Below are 11,315 nucleotides of genomic sequence, written 5' to 3'. Positions count from 1 at the left end.
CTTGGTACGCTGATGAACTGGCAATACTTCAGAGAGATCCACTGTGAGTGAAGGTCCTTATAAAGGGAGGTTAATGAGCTGCAGGTGAGATAGGTCAAGGTGTCATTAGGGAGCAAATCAATACTCAGATAAGGCATCTGGTGATGAAGGCAGGTATTGCACCTGACATTCCACTTTACATTGTCAAGTCTTTAGTCAAGTAGAGAGATGCTCCACTCTTGAATCCAGCAAGAATCCAGCATTGTTACTGAAGTCCAGCTCATTAAAGAACGAGTGACAGATTTCTTTTATACATATATGTTGTGACGATCTTGATTATTGAAAGCATCTTAAGAATGAAATTGGATTCTTTTGTGAACGTGAAGACAGAAAACTAAACTCAGAAGCAATGCTATGTCATTCAACACCTTGCTGAAAAGACTGCTGAACATACTGGACAGGCTAAGTGTATACTGATTAGTAGTATTAATCTTTCTAAATAACAGAGCTTTACCAGCTTTTATAATGTCAGCTCTAATTTGCAGAAGCCCATCCTAAGTATTTCCGGTTTACAGTGTCAATTGTTTTAAGACCTTGTTAAAAAGACTGCTGCACATTCTAGGGTGGCAAATATGGCGAATATGGATCAATAGTATTAATCTGTAAATATCTGAGCTATACCAAATTTACAATTTCAGATCTAAATTGCAGAAGACCTACCTGAATATCTTCACTTTACAGTGTCAAGTCTTCAGACAAGTAGAGAGATGCTCCACTCCTGAATCCAGCAAGTCATTGTTACTGAGGTCCAGCTCTTTAAGGAAGGAAATACAATTGAACTTTATACATATATTTTTGACAATCTTGATTACTGAAAAACATATTAAAGAAATTGGATTGTATTGCAAATGTAAAAACAGAGAAATCTAATATCAGAGAAAACAGTAGCAATGCTATGTCATTCAACACCTTGCTAAAAAGACTGCTGCACATCCTGGAGAGGCTAAGTGAATACTGATTAGTAGTATTAGTCTTTCTAAATAACAGAGCTTTACCAGCTTTTCTAACATTTGATCTAATTTGCAGAAGCCCCTCCTGATTATTTCTAGTTTACAGTGTCAAGTCTTCAGTCAAGCAAAAAGATTCTCCACTCCTGAATTCAGCGGGTCATTGTTAAGATAAGCTCCTTAAGCAAGGAGTTTTTACGCAGTACACTGCAAATTAATATGAAATGTTTATTTGTTGTTACAATGTTGATTACTGAAACTGTTTTTTGAATGACATTAAATTGTAGTGGGAACATAAAGAAAAAGAAAGGTAAAGAAAGAGAAAACAGTTAGACTGCTGTGTAATTTAAGACCTTGTTAAAAAGACTACTGCACAATTTGGGGTAGCAAAGTGAATATGCATCTGTAGTATTAAAATATCAAAATATCAGAGCTTTACCAGATTTAAAATCAATCATCAGGGAGCAAATCAATACTCAGGTGAGGCTGACCTCTGGTGATGAAGTCAGGTATTGCACCTGACACTCCACTTTACAGTGTCAAGTCTTCGGTCAAGTAGAGGGATGCTGCACTCCTGAATCCAGCGGGACATTGTTATTGAGGTCCAGCTCTTTGAGAAAGGAGTTACAAATTTACATACATACCTATATATATATATATATATATATATATATATATATATATATATATATATATTGTTTTGCGAATGTAAAAACAGACAATTCTGACATCAGAGAAAACCATAGCAGTCCTATTTCATTGAACACCTTGCTAAATAGACTGTGGCACATCCTAGAGAGGCTAAGTGAATACTGATTAGTAGTATTAATCTTTCTAAGTAACAGAGCTTTACCAGCTTTTATAATATCAGATCCAATTTGGAGAAGCCCCTCCTGAGTATTTCCAGTTCAACTCTTTGGTCCAGAAGAGAGATGCTCTACTCCTGAATCCAGTGTATCTTAGTTACTGAGGTCTTGCTTTACGCAAGGAGTTTTTACACAATACACTACAAATGAACTTGAAATATATATTTTTGTGACAATGTTGATTACCGAATGTGTGTTACGAAGGAAACTGAATTGTAGTGGGAACATAAACAAAGAGAAAACAGTAAGAATGCTGTGTCATTCAAGACCTTGTTAAAAAGACTTCTGCACAATCTGGGGTGGCAAAGTGAATATCCATCATTAGTATTAAACTCTCTAAATATCAGAGCTTTAACAGATTTACAATTTCAGATATAAATTGCAAAAGACCCACCTGAATATCTCCACTTTACAGTGTCAAGTCTTCAGTCAAGTAGAGATGCTCCACAACTGAATCCAGCTGGTCTTTGTTACAGAGGTCCAGCTGTTTAAGGAAGGAATTATAAATTTACTTCATACATATATTTTGTGACAATCTTGATTACTGAATACATATTATAAATGAAATTGTAGTGGGAACAAAAAGTTATTGTAAACTGCTGCATGTTCCATGATGTGGTGTGTGGTGATAGAAGACTGGGTGCTCATTTAAGGTCTGTTTGCCCCAGACCACCTTCCCTGCATGCTGCCCTAGTGGACCCAGAGAGGCTGAATACTTACCCCCTGCCCAACTGACCCTTTGTTAACACCACTAGGTTGCTCAGGTCAGCCAGACAAGGCCTGAGAATTGGTCTCATCTTGGGGCCTATCCCAGTTAGCCCCCCCCAGCATGGGACAGAAAAACCAGGACCCAGTCTCTAGGCACCCCAGGGACGCGAGCCAGCCGTGAACGGATCGCTGCCTCCCGAACCACCAGAAATATCAGAGCCAGTGACCAAGCCCCCTGTTTGTTGACACCACTAGGCACCACAGGTTGCTTAATGCAGGTTTGGGCCTACTCTGGCATACACCAGAGTTCAAAACCCGAGAAGCCAAGGGACCTGGGCCAGCCGCAAATGAATTGCTGCCTCCCAGAATCCTTGGGACCGGAAACCATGCCCCAACCACCTGTTGCCAGGTGGCCGACTCCAAGACCCGGGAAGGTAGGTCCCGTGCAATACGTCACCTCCCAGACAGTCTTGGGTGGAGGTTCAAGCCAGCAGAAAGTTGACATTGTGACGTGTTCGATTGCAATAGAAAGAAGTTCGAACTGAAAGTCAAAGTAAAAACTTTACCACGAAAAACATGAGAATTAAGGAGACAAAAAACCATCTGCCACTATCCGCCACATGGGAGCACCTTTTTTCTAATTGTGAAGCATTCGATTGCACTAGAAAGAAGTTCCAAATGAATTTAAGCCAAATTAAAGACGTCACCACAAAAAAAAATTAAAATCTACCTGCCACTATCCGCCATATGCAAGCGCATGCGTTGTCATTGTGACGCGTTCGATTGCACTAGAAAGAAGTTCCAACTGAAATTAAGCCAAATTAAAGACCTTACCACGAAAAACATGAGAATTAAGGAGCCAAAAATCCAGCTGCCGCTTTCCCCCACATGGGAGCGACTGTGTTGTCATTGTGACGCGTTCGATTGCAGTGGAAAGAAGTTCGAACTGAAATAAGGCTAAATTAAAGACATTACAACGATCAAAATGAAAAATAAGGAGATTAAAAGCCAGCTGGGGCAAACCACTACATGTAAGCGCCTTCTTCGTAAGCCTGACGCATTGGATTGCACTAGAAAGAAGTTCGAACTGAAATTAAGCCAAATTAAAGACCTTACCACGAAAAATATGAGAATTAAGGAGATTAAAAACCACCTGCCGTGATCCACCTGATGGAAGCGCCTTCTTTGTAATTGTGATGCATTCGATTGCGGTGGAAGGACGTTCCAACTGAATTTAAGCCAAGTTAAAGACGTTACCATAACAAAAAGGAGAACTGTAATAAAAATACACCTGCGGCTATCCACCATATACAAGCGCCCTTGTTGTCATTGTGACGCTACCACAACAAAAAGGAGAACTGAAATAAAAATACACCTGTGGCTATCCGCCATATACAAGCGCCCTTGCTGTCATTGTGTCGATTGCGTTGCAAAGAAGTTCGAACTGAAATAAGGCTAAATTAAAGACATTACAATGATCAAAACGAAAAATAAGGAGATTAAAAGCCAGCTAGGGCAACCCACTACATGTAAGCGCCTTCTTCGTAAGCCTGACGCATTCCCAGCAAACAGCAGACATCCCCAGGACATTCGCAGACGTCCTCATTTGGGAATTTTTATAATGTTCACTGTAGAACGTTCCTAGGCCATTATGGACGTTTGCAACAGGTCCTACTGCAGTCCTGCAGAAATGTTCCCAAAAATACATCCATAGGATGTTTGGTAACGTCCCAGTATAGTCCCTCAATTAACGTTATTTTTGTTACCTTTAGAGAACGTTTAAGAACATCCGGATGTGGTCCCCTAAAAGTCATTTATCACGTGTGCGACAGTCAGCTGATTTCAAACATTACGTCACTAGTTTTCACCTTAAGGTGCAAATATGAAGCAGCGCATTTAACAGCCTAGATCCGATTAGAAATTCAAATCAAGCATGCCATGGCGGGAATGGAGAATTACATTGTGTTCATAGGAATGACATGTAAACTGTAGCCTACGACCCCATACAAATCTACAAATCTTCAAAAGCCAAATATTCTGCTAGCAGGACATATCAGAGCAGACTACAGAAACTTTGCGCACTGGGGTGTCAAATCAAAACCAATGTCCATACACTGAAACTTACCATACATGGCTTTTAACGCGATTCAATGCGATGGTCTGGTTGGATGAAAAGTGTCCACTATTCTTTGCAGTGAATAAAAAAGTGCATTGTATTGCAGTTACCAGTGAGAGGGTCTTCTTTTCGCTCTTCTGAAAATCTTTATCTTGCACCTGTGTGTGTGTGTGTGAGTGATTAAGCCCTTTTGGCAACTCAAATACACTCTCTATTTTACCCAAAAGTTACAAATAATTATTATTTTTTTAAGGATGCTTTCCCTTGCGTGATTACAAGTACCTTACCCTTTGGAGAGACAAAAAACTACTACCCAAATAACTGACAATATCATAATAATAATTACTGACTGCTGTAGACAGAATATCAATGTTTATCAATGAGCCACAAGAGGCAGTACTTTTTTCATGCAAGAAAATGGGCCTTGGCTCGTTGGTAACACTCATCTTGCACTAAGAAAACAGTGCAAGGCATGCCTGCAAGTGTGTTATTACTTTCTTAAATGCAGTTTGTTACCAGCAGGTGTTTAATAATTTAAAGAACTAAAGAATTATATGTGGTTTGAACCTAGCGCAGCCAATCAGATTTCAGACCTGCATCTATCCGTTTTATTAATATTAATAATATAACAGGCAATACTAAGTTATAATTGAATTGAATAATGAACGTGAAGTTACATACATAATAGTGAACCTGTGTTATACAGTGACCAATACATACCAGGGACTGCTGCTAAGCTAATGACAGAGCAATAACCCCAGTATGGCTAAGTATAAAAAACAAAAATTGATATACAAATAACTAATATTAGAAGTATATGAAAGGCCATCTGAAAAGACAGACAGAATAAATGGTGGACTAGCAATTGAAGAGAATACCATTTGCCATATAGGCAATATGAACAGGTAAAGAAGGTAAAGAGGCTGGTTACCAGCCCAAATACATAATAGGTGTTCAAAGGAGTGTCGATGGACTGTTCATTAATATCTCTATAACATAAAAGTGAAGCTTTCCATTACAGGAAGAGAGTGAGTGGTGCATGCAAGTCTTTCTACAACAACAGGAGGGTGTAGTGGTGCATGCAAAGGATGCATTCAAAGAGGGGTATAAGACAATTATTTTTTAATCATCCAGCTCTAATTCTTTGGTGATACGAAGCTGAAGTCAGTTATTCACCAGCTTCTTGTTCAAATTTTCCCGTTCCACCTTAAATGGTGCAGAGCTTCAGGAGTCAGAACTGCTGGACTATTTAAGGTGGAACAGGAAAATAAGCTAGCTAGCTACCGAAACGTTAGCATGCTATTAGCGATTTTTTATGCTTGTTATGAAGAAAACGACTGTAATACATTGAAACAACTTTAAACTAAGATAATACAATGTTTATCACAACTGAGAAAATACTTCATTTGTGGGTTTCTTTGGTCGCTCATCTTTCTGGTTTTTCTTTTATTCCCCTCATAACACTCCATTTGGAGTGTGCCTCTGAAAAATCTCTGTCTGGAGGGCCATGCAGCCCTAACACTTCGCCCTACCCTTCCATGTCAACAAAAATTGGGACACCCTAACCCTAGACATGAAGGCGCAAAACAGAGGGCTAAGGGCTAAGTGGTAGGAGCAAGGGGTGAAATGGGATTGGGCCTTACAATTATATACAAACTAAACACCATGGTCAGATTGTAAGTTTTGTTGATTTTGTAAGTGAAAATAAGTACACATTCTCTACAAGGAACAAACTTAAATATGGCATATTCTGAATTCTGAAATTTCTAATGAACGGCACCATTTAAGATATTGGGGAAAAATATTAAATGTGGCATTTTTAAAATATGTTAAATATTTGTAAAAGTAATTGTGTAGAATGTGTAGACTTGTGATCTCTGTAGAGGATATGTACTTTTTCACTTAGAAAATCAACAATCAGTGGCCACACACACAGGCCACTTTATTAGATATACCTACTTACTGTATAGGTGCACTTCGTTCTACAATAACAGGATCATACACTATATGTTTCTCTGCATAATGTGACAAGTACATGTTTAAGTACTCACTGATACCAAGTCCAATACCATACTGATTAACTTACTTAGAATTAAGTGTCAGTGTAAACGAGTGCAATGTACCTTAAAAGTTAAGTCATTAAATCTACTAGCTGATTTTAAATTAAGTACATTAGCTAGCTATGCTACATTATATACCTTGTATTGAGTAGTGTTGCAGTGGACAGGTTTTATTCCATGTCATGTATGTATGTATGTATGTACGTATGCATGTATGTCAGACAGACACTGTGCAATTTTAAAAATCTTATTTGGTGACTCAATGTTTGAACAGACCTTCGTGTGTGGACAAATCCCTCGATTTATATACTCATACTGTACAAAAACGTCTGATTTGACATGCTAAGTGCAACGCAGTCCCTATATACAGCTCTGTCTACAGACAATTATCAATAAAGCTGTTTCATTCAAAACAACACGCTGTGTGTGCAAGTACTGAGCAGAAACGATGAGAACTGAACTAACTCTACAGCACCTTTGCTGACTTGTACCACACTGTGCGCTAGAACTAAAACTAGGAGGTGATGTTTATGGTAGAACAATACTGTCTCTCTACGACCTATTTTTAAAAGACAATTTAAAAGATGTTTTGAAGTTTTATACCTCAAAATTCTACTCAGTCATTTGTTCATTAACGTGGCAGTGTATACTAAGCTTACCTCACATGATATCAGGTGGTATCAGATGCTGTTGTAATTTTTATGAGTATGAGTAAATGAGCACAGTATTGGGCTGACAGCTGATACCAGTATCGGTATTGATGCATCCCTACGTATGGCATATATTACTGTGGCATGCGCCGGCCCCCCGGGCCCCGACGATGACGGCCGCGAGAGCCGGCAGGAAGGCGGGGCCCGAACAACCAGCGGCGTCGAACCTCGGCCAGGACGGCAGGGAGAGAGCCGCGAGTGTGGAGGGGGCGGAGCGCAAAGCCCGAGCTCCTCCGAGTAACCCGAGTGGTGCGAGTGACGGCGGGAGGAGGAGGAAGACGACGACGACGGCGCCGGCAACGAGAGGCACCAGGGCAAAGAGCGAGTCACGAGCTCCGCCGCCTGGGCCCCGCCCCCTGTTACGCAGCGAGGCCTCTCCATTACGCCTCACTTTCGACCCGGGCGGCTGAGCTGCCAGCTGGGGGCGGTGACAGGGAGGCGGAGCAGCGAGCTCTCGTTCCCTCTCGGCTCAGGTGAGCGCCTTTTAAAAGAGCTGAGAGGGAACAGAGAAAGAGGGAGAGACAAGCAGCAGCAACTAAAGACGGAGGAAGAGCTGAAAAGCTTAGAAGAAGGATTGAGTAAAAAGACTGACTGAAGCCACTGAAAAGTGGCCAGCGTATCTTTGGTTAGGTTTTTGCGTTGTGTTTATTTTGTGTGGTTAATAAATATGGCTGCTGCAACCCTGAACCCTGCCTCCAGCGTCCTCCTTGAGCCCGGGGTAGCACAGGCCGTGCTACAATTACATATCTACTTTATTCAAACTGATTGGTTGATTAAAATATGGATATATGCTGTAAGGCAGGGCTTCCCAACACTATGCACACAGTTTCAAAATAACCATTTTATAGTGTTAAATACTGGTGTATGATTAAATCTGACTGATCAGATGATTTCGATAAAGTTACTTTAATATTCTGCAGTGAAATTACTGCAGTTTTAATGGACTACTTATGTGTAATAACTATTTGATAGGGTCATGAATATGCTTACATTTTATCTTGCTGTAACGTGCTATGTAGCTGTTCTTTTTGCTCATCTTTGAACATGCTAACATTTCTGCTACCATCAGTTGCAGAAAACACTCTTCACTGCTGCAGGTTGTGGAATAATGCTTATACTTATGGAGTAAACAGAGCCCAAAAACAAAACAAAAGATCTGAACTGGATCCGGTTAATTTAGCTGATACCTGTGAGAGAAAGTATAGGTCTTTTCACATTTGCATTCTTCTATGCTGTAACCTATGTTGTCTTTTTGTTGTGTCAGCTGTATTGTCTTACAGTTGTGTGCCTTTTGGCGTTCTATCTGTATTGTTCCCCCTGAGGTGAGAACAACCTCATCTTACCCCTGGGCTTTCCCCTGACCCCAGACCCCCTTCCCCTTCTTCCCCGACCTTTTGATTGTCACCTACTTCCCCTCCCTCTTTGCTTCCTCCCCCGACCCCCAGTATCTCTACTTAAACTATGTCAGACCAGACTGGACAGCAGACTGGACTGCAGACTGGACTCCGGACTGGACTGCAAACTGGACCAGACCAGACTGGTGACACACTGATGACCAAGCTGTGCCCATGCATGATTGTCTGCATGCACGTGAATAAGACTAGACTCCTGATCCTGCTGATTGACTGCTGATCGACCACGCTGTACCCATACTCTGTATGTGGAAATAAACTCCAGTCAACGCCGAAGCTCCAGTCTCCTGACTCTTCTTGCTGAATTTCTAACACCTGGCACCTTAGAATATGCTGAAATCAGACATCCTTAATATTAAGGACCTAATAGCAAAAAATAAGACATTATCTTATGTATCATAATTATCTTTTAATATTATGCTTATATAATAAGGCATTTTGTAATTTTTGTACATTTTGCAATATCTATTTTGAGACTATGTGACTTTAAAAGGATTTGGAGAAATCCTGTATAAGGTAAGTGGAACTGATCAAATGATCAATGCATCCAGATACAAGGTAGGGGTAACTAATACAGTGGCCACTGAGAGTGTATGTATAAATACATTTTATATGAGAGAGTGAGAGAGTGTGTGACTTTATCTACAGAATGTATGCTGAGCTGCTATGGTTGTAACAAGCACATAATTCACATGCGTTACCAAAATGAAAGTATAGAGAATGGTGTTCGCTTGCCAATTTGTGTTCCTGGGAGGGTAAAAAAAAAATTCACATCTCCAACTGCATGCAGAACTCAGTCCTATTAGTGAGGGGTAAAGACCCCTTGTAGTCTGCATAGAAGGGAAGTCATGTCACAGCTCTCTAAAATTCCCTACAGGGAGAAAAAAAGAATATATAAATACAGATATCCACATTGTACATTTATAATAGACCACTGTATTTGTGTCATCATTTTGTAGTCAGAGCCATGTTCTTATGCCCATATTAGGAACTCCGGGTCTAAGCCTGATTTCTCTATGGCCACAAAGAATAGGGTTTTCCAAAAGTTGCCTCTATTGCACCGTGTTAGATAAAAATGTTCAGAACCCGATACGTTTTGTCCTGTGAACATTCTTTTCTCAAATACCACTGGATTCTCTGAATTTTGAAATTGAAATATGAATACTGCTACATGTAAGCTATTGCTACTGCGCACTGAATTCACATCATTAGACTGGCAGCCTCCTTAAACCGGTTTTGTCTGTGTACATTTCCATGTACAGACTGAGGGCAGATGAAAAGGAGTCAGAACAAAATCAGCAGGTTTCCCTACTGTTCACGGTTTTTCATCTGATGCTCACCGAAACATGATAGATCTTTCCTTATTAGCTTGATTTGAAAAAGATCTACAAGCGTACCTGTACTCAGGCTAATCCAGTACAGACTCAGCTTAATATTACTGCTGACGCCCTGATCAGCTGATTTAGGCTCTCAGAATATCCTAATTATTATTTTAATGCTGGTAACATTTTTCTGAGGACATTTTCTCAGGACATTCGTCAGCTTTTGTTCGACTTTTCCTGTTCCACCATTTAAGGTGGAAAAGGAAGGTTCGAACAAGCAGCCGGCGAAAAAGCTGACTTCAGCTTCATGGAGGGTTGAAAGGCCTGATATGAGGAGGTTTCTCTATTACCGAGTATCATTAACTTATTTTTGTTGTTTCACAGAACCAACAGGTCAGTATTTTGTCTCATTTGCTAATGTTTGTGACAGCTGCTGCACCATTTAAGGTGGAACAGGAACATTCAAACAAGAAGCTGCAAAAAAAAAAAGCTTAATTCAGCCTCATAGTTTTAACGCGGGTATACCTTTAGAGAGACAAAGAGCAGGATACTAACTGAGTGGTAAGGCTGAGAGGAGGCAACAGCCCAAGATTTTTGATGTTTTTTCCTATTCGGATCTAATGGGAAAATAAGGGTTTAAAAGCAGTCAAGTTTACCTGAAAAGGAAGTCTGGTCTTCACTTCAAGCACAGACTTGAAATAGAAAGCAGCAGAGCCCCTAAGAGGTATAACTCTAGCCTGTGATGGATCAGATCTCATTCTAGTAGTGGGTGGTATGGGCAAAAATTTATATCAATATATCATTATATCAAATATATTAAGGTTACTGATGTTTTCTGTATATACAGTAGAGTGTAATACATATATAATGTAATATAATGTAATAAAACCATTTTGGATGCTTAAGTAAATCTTATTTGTAGATCGGCAATGGCATATTACTCTAGATTTCCCTTTAATTTTAATAAGAACCATATTTAACAACTAAATAGACTAAATAGACATTTTTTTTGGGCAAAATATTAAAGATTTCAATACTGCTTTCTAACCCTAATGAGATAAAGGCGAGTGTATGTAAAGTCCACAGTGACTTCTCTGAGCCTGGCAAAACGGTGCTACATCATTGTTTTACGTCC

The sequence above is a fragment of the Colossoma macropomum genome, unplaced genomic scaffold (assembly GCF_904425465.1).
Source record: "Colossoma macropomum unplaced genomic scaffold, Colossoma_macropomum, whole genome shotgun sequence".
NCBI lineage: Eukaryota > Metazoa > Chordata > Actinopteri > Characiformes > Serrasalmidae > Colossoma > Colossoma macropomum.
The sequence above is the reverse complement of the archived record's forward strand: the minus strand, read 5'-3'. Positions refer to the sequence as shown.